The sequence below is a fragment of the Bombina bombina genome, chromosome 9, assembly GCF_027579735.1.
Source record: "Bombina bombina isolate aBomBom1 chromosome 9, aBomBom1.pri, whole genome shotgun sequence".
Classification (NCBI taxonomy): domain Eukaryota; kingdom Metazoa; phylum Chordata; class Amphibia; order Anura; family Bombinatoridae; genus Bombina; species Bombina bombina.
This window is the reverse complement of record NC_069507.1, coordinates 149057179-149076075: the sequence shown is the minus strand read 5'-3', so window position 1 is coordinate 149076075 and position 18897 is coordinate 149057179.

Below are 18897 nucleotides of genomic sequence, written 5' to 3'. Positions count from 1 at the left end.
TGTGAATATTTTTTGAACAATGCAACTTTAATAAATTGTCAACATCTCACTATTTTGTTGATTTTTTCAGATGCAATGTAACTGAATAAAACAGACATCCTTAAAAAATATCTTGTTTGACTCAACTGAGAAAAAAAATCTATATTTATTTAGCTTTCAGTTTTCATCTCCATCCTCGTTATCTATGTTGCATTTTGCCTGTTTTCTGTAAGATGGGAATCAGCCTGCAGGTTTAATTTTCAATTTAAACTTTCAATATTTATCACTTCATAGATATGTTTCTGGGTAACAAAATTTCTGTTGATCTTTCAAAATGTCTGTCAAGATTCCGTGGATTTGATTATCAGCAAATCTATATTTTCCTTTGTTTTATCTTATTACTTGTTATAAGTAGAAACTTGCTCTAAACTTTATGCTTTATTAAAGGGACATTAAACACTTTGGGATGGTAATCGAAAATGATAAATATATATATACATTATAAATAAAACTCTGCAATATACTTTGATTATTTATTTTGTCCCCTTTTTCTGTAATTTCATTCTGAAATTGTGAGCTTTTCAGTTCCTGTTAGAAATGGAAATACAGAACACTTATGTTCCATACAGTCATTGGCTGCACACTCTAGTGATCTATTTTTAACTGTCCCTAACCTAAGTTACAACATGGCAGCTCCCATTGTTTTCTAGACACTAAAACTTTACACTTATTTTGTCCATATTTAAACAGCTAATGAAACTTAAGAAATACATCTACATGCTATTCTCAGACTAATATTTTCTTTGAATACATTATTCTATCTAGCATTTATTTAGTGTTTAATGTCCCTTTACATTATCATTCTAATGGGAAAACAGAATACTCACATTTTTTAGACCATTTTATTTTAGTACATGTGTCTCTGGAAAATGATGGGGTCCTTTTTCATTGCAAACTGAATCACGTGTGAAGTGAAATGAAACTAGGGGGCATATTTATCAAACTCCGTATGCTTGATAAATATGACCCTTGCTCCATAACTTGTCCGTCTGCTCTGAGGTGGCGGACAGAAATCCACCAGATCAAATACGATTGGGTTGATTGACACCCCCTGCTAGCGGCCGATTGACAGCGAATCCACAGGGGGCAGCATTGCACCAGCAGTTCACAAGAACTGCTGGTGCAATGATAAATGCCGACAGCGTATGCATTTATCGATGTGCAGCAATGTGCGGTGGACATGATACGCTACTTCGTATCATGTCCGCTTGCACATTGATAAATATACGCCTATGTAACATTATATTAAATGCACAGATGTCAAGAATCCTATAATTAGGACGCTAAAAACTAAAACATAACATTGCCAAAACAGTCAATGTCAAGATGAGTCACTCTATGCTTGACCATATTGTAATGGTGGTAGGAATAAGAATGGCCCTGTCTATGAAAGAGGCATGAAAGGATCGATAATGGATATAAGTAAGAGATTTATGGAGCATGGCAGGGGATATGTTCAGAGGATCAAAGCAGTGAGAATAGTGGAACATTGCATTTAGGGTTTGCCAGTAAGAGGGAGAGTCAAGACCAGCAGAGCAGTGGTTAATCTGGAACCAAAATAGTGTTGGGAGGTAATCACGTAGCAATGGGGTAGGTTAAAGTGGATGCAGGTGTGAGAGAAGTGGATAGATTAGAAAGATTGATCTGTTCTGAGGTAGAACTTTGTCAGACTCATGAGAGGCATGTAAAGTTCAGAGCCCCAATAATACTCTGTGAAGTAGTTCTGCTTCTGGGCTGAAGGATACAGAAACAATGAAACAATATGTGCTGAGCCATATGTCTCTATTCTGTATATAACTTTACTTAAGGATGACTTGGAGCTAATATATCAGCCTTTCAGGGTTGAACCTGGGGTAGCAAGGATTTATCCTGCTTCCATTGGTCTCCTGTGACGTTCGTGCCTTCGCTTTCACACCTCACATTAACTCTTCTCACACTAATTTGACTCCCTCTTGGTTTTTACTGGGCTTTTTATTTTGTTGGCACTTTAGTTTTTGTCTTTTTAATTGTTTTACTTGGGTATTTATTTAATTATTTATTTTATTTTTAGTAATTTTTTAAAGTACTTTTTTTAATAACTTACAGCCTCAGGTTAGGGCAACTTTGGGGATACACAGTTAGGGATTAATAGTGTATGGGGATTATTTGAGTTGGGGTAGTGGCAGATTGCTGTTAATAATGTGGGGGGTTATATGTGTTGCAGATAGTGGTGGTTTAGGGGTTAATAATGTAGGGTTTTTAGATGGGAGTAGTGGTAGACTAGGGTTAATAGTGTAAGGGTGGGGTTTGCATTGGGGTAGTTGAGGTTAAGGCTTTAAACTCACAGTAGAAATACTGCTCAGGAGTTGAAGAGCATTGCTGGTCCCAAGTGAAAAACACTACTGATCCAATTAGCAGCACTAGTCTCACTACTCAGATGTGGAACTAGCTTAGTTGATTGGATCAGTAGAGTTTTCCACTCTGGACCAGTAGTGCTCTGCGAGTCCAAAGCAGTATTTATTTTGTGTGTTTAACACCATTGAGGGGATTAAGCACACAGTAATCAATGGTTGATAATAGACATGTGCAGGGAAGAAAATGTCATTTTAACAAAATTTTCATTTCAAATATTTGAGGAAATTGGTTTCCCTGAATATTTGTTCACTGCACTATTTGGTTTTCGCTTAGTTCTAAAACAAAATGAAAATGAAATATTCCTTTAACATTTATTTTTGTTAAAACAAATGTAAATATTTTGAAGCTATATACTTACCCTACCACGCTGCGGAGAGGGCGCAAATCCGATCCTATTCTTGCCAGAGCCCTGGCCGTGCTAACAGGAAGCTTAGCAGTTCAGCTCCTAGTACCTGCACTAAAGTAAGTGCAGGTCCTGGATGCCAAGTGCCGCCAGGGACCTGGCAAGAAGAGGATCAGGGTAGCGCAGAGTACTTTAAAGGGATAGTAAACACCAAAAATGTTATTGTTTAAAAAGATAGATAATCCCTTTATTTACCATTCCCTAGTTTTGCATAACCAGCATTGTAATATTAATATACTTTTTACCTTTCTAATTACCTTGTATCTAAGTTTCTGTAGACTGTCCCCTTATGCATTTCAGGCAATTAGTGCTGAGTCTTAAATAACTCGATGGGCGTGAGCACAATGTTATTTATATGAAACACATAAACTAACGTCCTCTAGCTGTAAAAAACTGTCAAATGCATTCAGATGAGAGGCGGCCTTCAAGGGCTTAGAAATTAGCAGGCTTGCCAGACACAGCCGTTATGAAGCAGCGGTTTAAAGACCGCTGCTCCATAACCTGTCCGCCTGCTCTGAGCAGGCGGACAGACATTGCTGCAATTCAGCCTGATCGAGTATGATCGGGTTGATTGACACCCACCTATCTGCATGGGGAGGCGTTGAACCAGCAGCTCACAAGAGCTGCTGAAGCAATGCTGAATACGGAGAGCGTATTGCTCTCCGCATTCAGCGAGGTCTGGCGGACCTGATCCGCGCTGTGGGATCAGGTCCGCCAGACCTTTGATAAATATACCCCATGTGCCTTCTTTTTAACAAAAGATACCAAAAGAAGAAAGAAAATTTGATAATAGATGTAAATGAGAAAGTTGTTAAAAATTGCATATTCTGAATCATGATATAAAAAAATTGGGTTTCATGTCTCTTTAACTCTCTCCTATTTTAAAAGCTCATTTGAACAAGATCATTTTCATTCTTTACTTTTACTTATTTTTCAGTTCTACAAAATATATTTTAAGCTTTATAAAAAGTTGAAAATATAAAAGGTAAATGTTCAATAAATCAACTTGATAAAAATGTAAATTTCTGTTCTTATTTAAATTATAATCACTGAATAGTCTTTCCAATAAGTTCTGCATTGTAACTTTCAAATAAAATAAAGTGAATAATTTCAAGTGAAAATATCAAATGTTAGAAGATATTTTACACATTTTAATTACACGGCTCATTATATGCCATTACGTATTTCCGCTTAACTAAATGAGTGCGCAGACATTTGCTTCCAAGTATTATTTTGACAAATTTGATATTACTATAATTGCTATCTAGGTGCAGCTCAAATCAGAAGTGAATAATTATTGTAATAGTACATGATTCTACATTTACACTTTTCCAGTTTGAACAGTAAAATATTCTTAGAACTAACATTATAGAACATTACTGTCAAAGTAAAATCATCCATCCTAAATGTATTATCTCAGGTAAAGTAATGCCTAACTTTAGTTAACTCTAGTATATATATAATGATGTGAAGAGTATACACCTATGTAAAGTGAGATTACAAATGGAGCACAAAATATTGTTTTCGCAAGCGCAATATTTGGGATCCACTCAGTAATACCAGCGCACACAAATGTGTGCTGGTATTACAAGTTAAGAAGTCATGTTCGCATTGCAGGTTAGTTTTGCACTCACGTGAGCGTGCTTACATAGGCTCAAGTGGGATGTAAAGGCGGTATTCAGTGATTATTTTTTTCTAACACCCCACACCAGCACACTTTAACCCCTTAAAACTTCTTTGTGTAGTTTTTTTTTGTTGTTTTTTTTTTAAAATAAAGATGCTGCAATTTTTTTTTGTTTAAAAAATTAACCTCACACTTTATTTTGGGGGCAATTAGAGGATATTTTTAGATTTATCCAGAGATCTTATCTCTGGTTAATTTTTGGAGCACTGTAGCATTAATCACCCACTTCTCGCCTCTGTCTTGTCATAGGTTCTACCATTTTGAAACCTAGCTTTCACTGCATTCTAGTGCATCTACTTAATTCCTTTAAATTCCTGCAAAATGGCAGCACCCATAATCAGAGGTGGGTGAATAACATGTATTTAGGCCCAGATTACAAGTGGAGCGTTATTTAACACTCCTGCTTGAGGTTGCACTCTTATTACAAATTGAAAGTAAATAGTTATTGTTTGCACGCTAACCCGGTGCGTGAATAAAAGCCGAAATTACAATATCGCAAGCCCATTAACCTTTCCCCCTAGAAGTTAATGGAGTAAAATAGTGGGGATAAAAAATTAACACCCTATTCGCTCGCAAATCCGACTGCATATTCTCAAGTGCATTAACTTGAAATGAAAATATGAATATTTCACATTCCAATGTTCTTCACATTGAAGAATATGTTCTCTTTATTCATAAATAAATATTTCTACATATATCTGATGGTATTTTGGTACAATATATAAATGTATACCTCTCTCTCTCTCTCTCTCTCTCTCTCTCTCTCTCTCTCTCTCTCTCTCTCTCTCTCTCTCTCTCTCTCTCTCTCTCTCTCTCTCTCTATATATATATATATATATATATATATATATATATATATAAATATCTCATATTCTTGTGCTGTTGTGTCAGAGCTCATAGATTCACGTCTCCCTCAGCTAATACACAGGAAGACCCTTCACTAGCAGACTATAACTTGAGAAAGGCTAAATATTATCCAAAATCCACTTTGAAAATCCACTTTCTGTAGAGAATTGTGCTGAGCAATGTCTCTGGTGAATGCCTTGTTCATGCCCAATTGGGTTGTGAATGGGGACCATCAATAAAGCATTGAGCATGTGATCCGGAACATACAATTGGAAGAAGATTCTACCATCCCCCAAGAAGCAGACTAAAGGCTTTTGGAAATTCTCTGGAGTTATCCTTCTTATGGTGCGGCACTTACCTTATAAGATTGGGGTCAAGGAATGCAAGTAGGAACCCCGACGGGGACTGCCACTCTTCACTCCTATTCGACTTCGGATTATTTTAAGGAACTGCACATCACAATAACATTTCAATATTAGATTATTTTATGTTTGCAAAATAATTGGACAATTGTTTATCTATAAGGAGTATAACCACCTTTCATAGAAGTTTTTCTAATATTATTTGGGTGTATACATTTATATACACATATTTGTCTATAACATATTTGTCAATAACACATGATATATAGACAATATGCATATGGGTTTTCGTTAAATCAATTTACCAAAAGACTGTATACAGTATATATATGTATACAGTATATATATATATATAAATATACACGATTATACATATATATGTATATATATATATATATATAAATATCTATTAAAAAATATTTAGAACATATTCATCTATGTGCAGAATGTTGGAATGTCTAATATTTACAGTAAATACATAGTTAAAAGCTTTATTAAACATGAATATTGCATAAATATGATTTTTCATGTTTTCTTCTACATTACTGCAATATAAATACATATGTACACATATATAGACATAAATATTTATGTACATATACTGTAAATCTTTAGACATGTATATGTATGCATGTTCATGTTAAAGACCTTTGCCTGCCTTTTTTTCTTCTTCTAACACCTGAGACCCCATATCTTTGAGCCCTTATAATCTTTGTGTGCAATATTTTTTTTTAAAATGTTTTATTAGATGGGTGTTATTATAAGTGTAACTGCACTTTGTAATGCAATTTTGATATGTTCGCAAAACAGTTAACCACAGCTTTGAGGACACGCTAACCCAACGCACGTTAGCTTGAATTGCGTTCATAAATACTAACACATAAATACTTATTGGGATACTAAACTCACATTTTTTCTTTAATGATTCAGATAGAGCATGCAATTTTAAGCAACTCTAATTTACTTCTATTATCAATTTTTCTTTGTTCTCTTTCTATATTTTTTATAAAAAGCAGGAATGTAAAGCTTATGAAATGGCCCATTTTTGGTTCTTAACCTAGGTTACACTTGCGCATTGGGGCTAAATGTAGCCACCAGTAAGCAAGCACTATCCAGGGTGCTGAACCTAAAATGGGCCGGCTCATAAGTTAGGGTTAAGTTAGACAAATCAACTGTTCTATAATGGCCTGCAATTGTAGCTTTCTCACCAGCTCAGAAAAAGTTTGTCCCATATTTGTCTGGCACATACTATCACTGTATATAAGAAATCTCTCATCAATTTCTCTATCAGGGCTCCCACAGAGGATAAGACATGGCTCATTTGGAGTATAATTTCATGCTTAAGAATCTTGTTCAGCCAGAAATTAACCCTGAGCCAGAACTTATTATTTTTGGGGCAGCCCGAAAGTATATGTACTAAATTTGCAGTTGAAAGACTACACTTAGGACAATAATAGAAAACATTTTTATTCCACTTAGTTATCTTGGCAGTGGTTATATAATAATTAAAGATGCTACCATGGTTATATAATAATTACTAATTAATTTAGCCTGAAATTCATGCCAAGAAGCCGAGAGAGAAGCTCTATAAACTCTACTAAAGCTTGGTTCGATCATTATTAAGTCTAGACCAGGGAACACTCTCAGCCATCTTTGTTGCAAAAGATGTTTCCTTTTTTTTTGTAGAAATATTCTATACCAATAGGAAATGGAGTGTTTCCCATTTCTGTAAAGAGAAAGATCTTGCGCTATATCTTTGTGGTACCAACATGTTCCATTCAAATGGATTAAAGATTGAAGCCAATGATGAACGTGAAGAAAACCATAGGAATCAGATTTCTTTAAATCAAATTCCTGTTGAAGGGAAGAAAACTTATTATAGCTTGATCTTCAAAACATTCAATTAAGAACTTTAGGCCATTCCAGACCAATCAGCAAATATTCTGTTATTCAATCCTTCCGGGAAGTCATGTTTGCCAATGACACAACTAGGGATGAGCGAATGTTTTGCAACATTCAAAAAATTTAATTCATTTTAACACATTCTTCATTTGTTTCAAATTTTGAATGTTTGCACAACATTCTAAATTTTTTTTATGTAATAGTATTTCTAAATATTCTAATCAAATTTTTATAATAATTCGATTTGAATTATGCAATATTTGAATTTAAATTACGAATCTATATATTTGTAATAGTATTTCTAATGTTCTCTTTAAATGTAATATTCAAATTATGCAATATTCTAAATCAAAAGATTCAAATTGATATATTTGTATCTATTATGTATAAATTTACAAAATTCCCTACCAAATGAACTATTGAACTTCTAAATAGTATTTGTTAAATCGAATGTTACATTTGAAATTTCGAATGTGGATATTCAATTTCATTATGAATATTCGAAAATGAAGGTTACATTGGATTGCAGAATTTTAATGGATTTTCATTCTTATCAACATTCGATTTTCCAAAACGAATGTTCACAGGACTATTTGTTCTAGCAAACAAATTACACTATCAGCACATTCGCCCATCCCTAGATACAACCTAGATCAGAACATAACTATTACTAGACGATTATAATATCACATATACCTTTCAGATTCTTAATTGCATCTGGGATTCTGACCTTATTGCAGTGTAATAAAGCAGATAATGTGGATTTGGCCATGTGTGGCCATAGAGCATTTTCCAGTGAGGGTCAAAAGATTAAAATGCCCCAAGCATAATACTATTACTGGCAACAGAAGAGAGTTGCTTGTTGTTTATGTCAGCAGCACATCATTCAAAAAAAACCATGCCTCATTTACATTAAAAGGGTAACTCAAGTGAGTGTTTGTACTTAGGTATAAGTGCCCATTCACATATTAAATCTGATCATCAGAATGTTCATCTAGAATTATTAAAGTATTTGGAATTTTAAACATAATCATTAGGATATTAATCAAAATTACATTTAAACATTCATTGAACACATCTTACATTGATATTAATGGTTATGTGAATAACAAAAATGCATTCAAACATATGAGAACCTTATCATGAATACTGAATAAATTAGCTCCTATGTTTCAGTTTTTTATTGGTCACCCTTGCCCATCTTTTTCTTCTGTAAAGGTCTATAAAAATCCATGTGAAAACAGCCTTGGGAAGCCTGTCATATCTGATGGTTTTGTATTTGTTTTGTTTCTGTGTGTTTAAATACATTCAAAGTATTTTGTTTAAGTATAGCTGACTATTTTGAGTGGTTTATATAATTAAAACTAAGATTTTTCTAATCAATAGGGATGGCTTGGAAAAGGAAGTCAAAATTCATCCAAGTTACCATAAAATATTTTTTTACATGGGAATTCTGATAAATACATTTTGCTGAATTAGAATGGGGGCCTGTAAATAATTTGATGCTTTGATTGCTTGATTTAAAGGGACAGTCTAGTCAAAATTAAACTTTAATGGTACAGAGCAAGCAATTTTAAACAACTTTCCAATTTTCTTTTATCATCAAATTTGCTTTGTACTCTTAGTATTCTGTGTTGAAAACTAAACATAGGAAGGCTCCTATGCTAATTTGATTTCTAAGCCCTTGAAGGCCACCTCTTATCTTAGTGAATTTTGACAGTTTTGTGCTGCTAGACAGAACTAGTTTGTGGTGTGCCATATATATATAACAGTGTGCTCATTCTTGTGGAGTTATTTATGAGTCAGCACTGATTGGCGAAAATACAAGTCTGTCAAAAGAACTGAAATAAGGGGACAGTCTGCAGAGGCTTAGATACAAGGTAATCACAGAGGTAAACAAGGTATTACTGGAGAATGGGTAATAAAGGGATTATCTATGTTTTTAAACAATACCAATTATGGAGTAGACTGTCCCTTCAAAATAAAAAAATGCTGTGCTGGGTTTTTCAGTCTTGTGCAGCTGCATCCCCCTGCTCTCGCTCAGCAAATCGCGCAAGAGCAGGGGACATGTGATAAATGGAGGCCATCATCTGCAATATGAAATTGAAACTGATTATCATACTTTATAAATGCGTAGGGCTTAGATTTAATAAGAACTAATAAATTATCTACAGATGTCCACTACTTTAATTTCTTCTTATGTTTAAAAATAGAGAATGTAGAAAAACAAGAAAATATATCAAAAGTATATATTTCTTTCTAATGACACGTGAGTCCACGGATCATCATCAATTACTGTTGGGAATATCACTCCTAGACAGCAAGAGGAGGCAAAGAGCACCACAGCAAAGCTGTTAAATATCACTCCCCTACCCGCAATCCCCCAGTCATTCTCTTTGTAGTGCAAGGAGGAGGTAAAGTTTAGGTGTCTGGTGAGAAGTTTTCTTCAATCAAATTTTTTTTTTTAGCTGAGTAAGCTTTCTCTGTTCCTTTCTGGGGTCTAGCCTAGTCCACATCTCAGTCTCTTCAGTAGGGCAGTGGTGGCTTTTGAGCACTTGAGAACTTGTGAGGTACAATCCTCACTGCATTTTCTCAAGAATCTGCTGCCTCTGAGGGGGAAATCTCAGACTCATAGTATATTTCCTTCTTCTGATGCTGAAGTGGTATCCTTCAGATTTAAGCTAGAACACCTTCGCTTATTACTTAAGGAGGTTTTGGCTACTTTGGACGACTCCAACACAACTATCGTAGTCAATCCTAAAAAGTCTAGTAAATTGAACAAATACTTTGATGTTCCCACCACGGTGTAGGTTTTTTCGTTTCCTGACCGTGATGCAGAGATTATTGCTCGAGAATGGGACAGACCTGGTATTCCCTTTTCTCCATCTCCTATTTTTTAAGAAGATGTTTTCTATAGCGGATTCTATTAAGGAGTCGTGGCAGATGGTTCCTAAGGTAGAAGGAGCAATCTCCACTTTAGCCAAGAGGACTACTATTCCCATAGAGCAGAGTTTTCCAAACTTTTCATGTTGGTGACGCACTTTTTAGACCTACATCATATCGGGACACAGTAATTCAGTTGTACTAGCAAACAGGAGGTTAAACTAACTTGTTTTAAGAGATACGGACACAAACATAAATTATATAATAACAAAATGTGATTACAAGTAACAGTATATATGTGCAAGAATAAAAAAAAAATACTATCACCAATAGCTACTTAATATTTTAATGGGATGTATGAGGTTGATGGGATGAATACAGTTTCTGAATATTTGGCGGAATATTAGATAAAGACACTCGCATTTCATCATCAAGTATTTTTAAGCTTTTATTAAAACTTTAAACTTCCTATCAATATATCAAGAGCAGGAGCAGTAATGCACTACTGGGAGCTAGCTGCAAAAAAAAAAAAACACTTTGACTTCTGCTCAGCATTTAAAGCTGCCGCCCTCAGAGCTCTTCGAGTCCAACTGACAACTGTCTGCGCTGCAAACACACTGCTGTCCCACTCACTGACTACACATGTAGTCTGGAGCCGATTGAGGAGACTACTCGTGCAGTCAGCAGCCAATGTGCCGCCAATGGGAATAGTTTCAGTTCCCGCTGAGCTGCACCAATAGGTTAAGATGATCTGTGATCCACTAGGTATCAATCACGTGTCAACCATGTAATATGCGTAGCAGGCAGGCGTAAAGTCAGAAACCAAAATAAAAATTCTTAAAAAAATTTGTGCTGAAGCAGGGACACACCTACACACTGCTGCCGACACACTAATGTGTCACGGCACACAGTTTGGAAAGCACTGCCATAGAGGATATTTGTTCTTTTAAAGATCCAATGGATGAAAAATTGGAGGCTTTACTAAAAAAGATGTATGTCCACCAGGGTCTACAATGGCAACCTGCGGTGTGTATCGCCACTGTTACCAGCGCTGCCACTTACTGGTTTGATGTGATGGGTAATAGTTCCAGTTCCCTTTCAGGAAAGGGGTCTGGGATTTTACTCAAATCTGTTTGTAGTTTCCAAAAAGGAGGGAACTTTTCGACCAATCCTAGATCTAAAATGTTTAAATAAGTTTCTCAGAGTGCCATCCTTCAAGATGGAGACTATACACTCCATTCTTCCCTTGGTACAAGAGGGTCAGTTCATGACAACCATCAAACAGGGACCATCACAAGTTTCTGAGATTCACCTTTTTGGACAATCATTTCCAGTTTGTGGCCCTTCCATTCGGTCTTGCCACTGCTCCCAGAATTTTTTCAAAGGTTCTGGGGGCTCTTTTAGCTGTGCTTCAATCTCGGGGCATTGCAGTGGCACCTTATCTGGACTACATTCTGGTTCAGGCGCCATCTTTTCAACAAGCAGAATCTCATGCTGAGATCTTGTTGTCTTTTCTTCAATCCCACAGATGGAAAGTGAATCGGAAAAAAAAAGAAAAAGTTCTCTGGTTCCAGCTTCAAGGGTCGTATTTTTGGTGACCATAATAGACTCCCTGTTAATGAAGATTTTTCTGACAGAGGTCAGAAAAAGAAAGATTTTCGACTCTTGTTTTGCCCTTCAGTCCTCTCCATGGCCGTCAGTGGCTCAATGTATGGAGGTAATCGGTCTGATGGTGGCTTCCATGGACATCATTCCGTTTGCTCGGTTCCATCTCAGACCTCTGCAGTTATGCATGCTCAGACAATGGAACGGGGACTATATGGACCTGTCTCCGTGTGTAGATCTAGATCAGGCATTAGACTCTCTTCCGTGGTGGCTTTCTCAGGATCATCTCTCCCAGGGTACTTGCTTCCGCAGACCCTCCTGGGTGATTGTGACCATGGATGCCAGCCTTCTAGGTTGGGGAGCAGTATGGGGCTCGTGGAAGGTTCAGAGCTTATGGACCCAGAAGGAGTCAGTCCTGCCCATAATCATCTTGGAGCTGAGAGCAATCTTCAATGTTCTTCTGGCCTGGCCTTAGTTAGCCTTAGCCTGGTTTATCAGATTCCAGTCGGACAACATAACCTCGGTGGCCTACATCAACCACCAGGGGGGAACTCGGAGTTCCTTGGCCATGACAGAGGTGGCCTGAATTATTCAGTGGGCAGAGACCCACATCTGCTGTCTTTCGGTGATCCACATCCCAGGAGTGGACTATTGGGAAGTGGATTTTCTGAGCCTTTTCATTCCGAGGAGTGAGAACTTCCTTCGTATGTGTTTTACAGCTTGACCCTCAAGTGGGGGCAGCTGGAGTTGGATCTCATGGCTTCTCGTCAGAATGCCAAAAAGATACAGCTCGAGGTCAAGAGATCCGCAGGCATTTCTGATTGATGCTCTGGCAGTTCCTTGGAACTTCAGTTTAGCATACCTGTTTCCTCTGTTCGCTCTCCTACCAAGAGTCATTGCTTGAATCAAGCAGGAGAGGGTGTCTAATTCTCATAGCCCCGGCGTGGCCTTGCAGGATTTGGTATGCAGACCTAGTGGAAATGTCATCCTTTCCACCTTGGAGACTGCCTCTGAGGAAGGACCTTCTACATCAGGGTCCCTTCCTTCATCCAAATCTCGTTTCTCTGAAGCTGACTGCTTGGAGATTGAACGCTTAGTTTTATCTAAGGGTGGATTTTCAGAGTCGGTCATTGAGAACTTGATTCAGGCTCGTAAGCCTGTGACTCGAAGGATTAACCACAAGATCTGGTGTAAATACTTGCATTGGTGTAAATCCAAAGGATACTCTTGGAATAGAGTAAGGATTCCTAAGATTTTGTCCTTTCTACAGGATGGTCTGGAGAAGGGTTTGTCGGCAAATACTCTAAAGGGTCAGATATCTGCATTGTCTATTTTGTTACATAAGCGCTTGGCGGATGTGCCAGACGTGCAATCGTTTTGTCAGGCCTTGGTTAGAATTCGGCCTGTGTTTAAACCTGTTACTCCTCTATGGAGTCTTAACATTCTTCTTAAAATTTTACAACAGGCTCTGTTTGAGACTATGCATTCTTTAGATATTAAGATGTTATCTTGGAAAGTTTTGTTTCTTGTTGCTATTTCCTCTGCTCAGAGTTTCTGAACTCTCTGCTTTACAGTGCGATTCCCCTTATCTTATATTTCACTCTGATAAGGTGGTTCTGCTCACTAAGTTTGGTTTCCTGCCCAAGGTTATTTTGGTCAAGAATATTAATCAGGAAATCGTTGTACCTTCTTTGTGTCCTAATCCTTCTTCTCACAAAGAATGCTTGTTACATAATCTGGATGTTGTGCGAGTGCTAAAATTTTATTTGCAGGCAACTAAGGACATTCGTCAGTCTTCTGCATTGTTTGTTTGCTTTTCTGGGAAACGCAAGGGTCAGAAAGCTACGGCTACTTCACTTTCCCTTTGGGTGAAGAGCGTTATTTGCTTGGTATATGAGACTGCTGGACAGCAACCTCCTGAGAAAATCACAGCTCATTCCAACAAGGGCCGTTTCTTCTTCCTGGGCCTTCAAAAATTAAGCTTCTGTGGAACAGATTTGCAAGGCTGCAACTTTGTCATCTTTGCACACTTTTTTCAAATTCTATAAATCTGATACATTTGCCTCGGCTGAGGGTTCTTTTGGGAGAAAGGTTCTTCAAGCAGTGGTGCCTTCTGTTTAGGTTCCTGTCTTGTCCCTCCCTTATCATCTGTGTCATCTGGCTTGGGTATTGGTTCCCAACAGTAATTGATGATGATCCGTGGACTCACCCTGTCATTAGAAAGAAAACAAAATTCATGCTTACCTGATAAATGTATTTCTTTCTTGACATGGTGAGTCCACGCCCCGCCCTGTATTCAGACAGTTTCTTTTTATATAAACCTCAGGCACCTCTGCACCTTGTGTTACTTCCTTTCTCTCCTTTCCTTTTGGTCGAATGACTGGGGGATTGTGGATATTTAACAGCTTCTGGCCAGGAGGACTCACCGTGTCAAGAAATAAATTTATCAGGTAAGCATAAATTTCCTTTTTTTTTTTTACTTTGTTCTATCACTTCATAAAGTTTGATTTTGTTATATATTATACAAGTGAAATTTTACTCCCCTATTTCTTTTGAATATCTGTTTCTTAAAAGTTATATACATTTTACAGATTTTTCATTTTATGTGGGTTTAAAAATAAACTCAGTATTTGCTTAGAACTAAACTGAAAAGGATTTCTGTTATAGGGGCCGATTTATCAATGTCTGGCAGACATGATTCACTGTAGCGCATCATGTCTGCCAGATATTGCTGAATGTCGACACCATACACCGTCGGTATTTCACATTGCACAAACATTTCTGCTGAACTGCTTGTGCAATGCCGCCCCCTGCAGATTTGCAGGGGGTGTCAATCAACCCGATCGTATGCAATTTGGTGGATTAATGTCCGCAGCCTCAGAGGCTTGGCAGACGAGTTAAAGGAGCAGCGGTCTGAAGGCTTGCACGGAAACAGGGGGATTTGGCCCCATTCGGGCCATGATAAATTGGCCCCATAGAGTCCCTACATGTACATTTGTTATATGACTTTCATTAAATTTTAACTGTTTTATTATTCATATTGCAAAAGTTCTGCTTTTATTGCATTGTTCAATTATGCATTTAAATCAAATTTTGAGAAAGACTGCTTTGTTTTCTCTTTAATAAAAGTACAGATTAGTTTGTTAGCTTGAAAATGAATGAAGATTTGTTTAGATTTTTATTTTGGTTCTGCTTAATAGGGATGGTATGTTATGGAGTGCTAAGAAGGCAGATCTTGTTTTCTCTGTAAGTCATTAGATATTTAAATCTGTCTTAGTACAAGGTCTTAGGATATAAATTAGAAAAGTCAATAAAATTAACCTGGGTCTGGTTTTATGGCAGAATACTGAGGTATGTCATCTGGGTGAAAGATTACATTTCCTGAATTTTCTGTCTGTTTCAGCCTTTGATTAGTCTAAACCTAATTGGCCAACAGTTCTGAGAGGTCTGGTAACAGTATGCATCTTGAAAAGAAGTCCAAAATAATATGTAAAGGATTTCCATATTGCATTAGCCAAGATCAAATGAAACTGAAACCAAGGTACTGTTATGATAAATCTTGCTTCATCCGCACAGCATTCTTTAAAACAATAGCTTAGTTTTACTTTTTCTTGAACAAGGAATCAGAATACTTTTGTAGACTGATATAATGCATAGGTGTTAAAGGGGCATTACACATAGTAACATAGTAATATAGTAGATGAGGGTGAAAGAAAACAGAATTCTATCAAGTTCAACCTATACAGATCATACTTGAATTACAATAAGACGCACCAATTGAGATTAAACAATTAAAAAACTGACCCATTGAACACAATCATATCCCAGATTTCTATTTCTAGCTAGAAATATATATAAGCCATCTTTTAATGTATTTTTAAAGGTATTTTGGCATTCACTACCTCCTTGGGCAGTGAGTTCCACAATTTGCTCTTACAGTAACAAAAAGTTTATACTTCTGGAGAATAAATCTTCTTTCCTCTGGCCTTAAATTCTGACTACTTGTCAGAAACCATTGCCTTGGAATAAAAAGAGATTCCACAAACTCTCTATATAGGCATAAATATATCTATCTATATACATGTATATATATATATATATATATATATATATATATATATATATACGGTGTGTATATATATATATATATATATATATATTTACATATATATATATATTCACACACACACACATATATATATATATATATATATATATATATATATATATATATATATATATATAATCATTTCACCTTTCAAGTTCTTTTTTTATTAGAGAAAACAGACACAGTTTGGCTAACCACGACTTATAGTCTAAATGATCCATTTCCCTTGTTAATTTTGTGGCCCTTCTCTGAACTTTTTCTAATTCTTTCCTTTTTTAAAATTGGTGCCCAGAATTACAGTTTATACTCAAGGCAAGGTTTTACCAGGGATTTATATAGTGACAGAATTATTTTTTCATTCCTTGTTTTAATGCCTCTTTTAATACATAATAATATCGTATTAGCCTTAGAAGCTGCTGCGCTGCATTACACACTTATTCTTAGCTTACTATCTATATCTATTATCTGAAATAATACCTGTTATCAGTGACGCAAGTTGATTAAATTTGAGGTTGTGCGCTATACAAGTATCCAATTATTATAAGTAAGATCAATTTTTCTCTTCTTTTTTTCTTAGTATAGTCATTTAAATAATAGGTTGCCTGAATATTTTTACTTCCAAATTGAAGAACCATAAAATTTGCCAGAATTAAATCTCATTTTCCACTTACCAGTCCGTTATTCCAATTTTTGTAATTCCCCTTACAAAGTAATTACATCCTGCACTGACCTAATCACCTTAAATAACTATGTATCATCTGTGAAAATAGAAATTATGCTATTTAATCCTTCTTCTAAGACATTAATAAAAATATTAAAAAGAACGGGGTACAGTACCGATCCCTGGGGGACTCCACTAACTAACTTTGTCTGATCTGAGTATGAATCATTTACTACTACTTTTATCCAGTTATTTATCCATGAGTTAGCTAACATTTTTAGCTATTACTTCCAGACACTTTATTTCGTAAAATTAAAAAAAAAACAAGTCAACAGTTTATGCAAAAAAAGTTATTAAAATAATAGTAAATTATACCATTCCTAAGTAGGAGTAGCAGCTCTGATGCGTTTCCTGCCTCAACGGCAATTCATCGGGGATAACATATGTTTGCCTATCTCACCTTATAAACTCATCTAAATTAAATTAGGATGACAAACAACAGTTAAAAACTTAATTTTGTACAATAATCTCTTATGTGGCACTGTATCAAAAGCCTTTGCAAAATCCAAGTATATCATATAAACTGATTCCACTTTATCTATATTATTACTTAAATTCCCATTGAATCTAACTAGATTAGTTTGACATGATCTATTTCTCATAAACAATGCTGATTTTAACTCATAATTTTGTTTACATGAATATAATTATGAATATAATCCCTTATAATTCCCTCCATTATCTTCCTTACTACCAATGTCAGACATACTGGTCTATAGATTCCTGGTCTAATCTGCTTTACTTTTTAAAAAGTGGCACCACATCTGCTTTATACCAATCCTGGGGTACTATGCCTGAGGATAATGAGTTTTGAAAAATTAGGAATAGAGGCTTGGCTATAACAGTACTAAATTCCCTAAAAATCCTTGGGTGTATTTCACCTGGAGTTTTATTTACCTTAATAGTCTTCATTTTTTGCTGACATCATCTAGAGATAATCCAGTAATTGGTATAGGCTTGTATGTTCTATTTTGTTTCAATGCATCTCCCATGTGTTCCTCTTTTGTTTATACTTATATAAATTTATATAGGAAATGGTTTACCACCCCAGTCTTCCCCTGGTCACTGCTACCCTTACATATTAATGTTTCTATATTTTTTGCCATATATATATATATATATATATATAAATATATATAAAAAACAAGCAATAGGTCCAGCACAAGTCAGCAGTTCATGTATAAATAGCAAAGTGCACGGCAGCCAGAGGGTCCTGCTCACCTCCAATATGTAAATCCAAAGGAAAAAGGCAAATGGCTCCAGCACTGTTTCATAAAAGTGGAAAAACCTTTATTGAGGTGTCATCATGAAAAGACAGCAACGCTTTGGGTAACGCAGACCCTTAATCATGGGTCTGCGTTACCCGAAACGTTTGCCTTTTTCCTTTGGATTTATATATATATATATATATATATATATATATATATATATATATATATATATATATATATATATATATATATTATATATACATATATATATAATACATTTATAAGTATGGTATTGAGGTTGTTCTCCACCTCCCTCTAGTCATGGTTGATGACATGCTGAAATCTGTCTTTCACTGCATTCCAGTGCTGATCTGTTTGCACATGTGCAGCAACTCTCTTTTATATACCTGCAGTGTAACCTAGGTGAGGCCCCCTAATTAGAGGGAGGTGCATAATATATATTTAGTATGAACCTGTGCCCAGGGTTGGCTCAAGACATTGTGCTGCCTGGGTCCAAGAATAAAATGATGCTGCTTACTAAAAAAACCTACAATTTAAACTCAACCAGAGTCAATTGTCTAAGAGATTAAAGCTCAGCAGATTAAAAGTTCACATGAGAGCATGCAGATTGGATCATATACTGTACAACTAATTTCTCTTTAAAAACCCTTATATTCAGAATATGCTTTGTCTATGTGTTGCCCTTTTTAAGTGCTGCCTAGGTCTCATGGTCCCACCT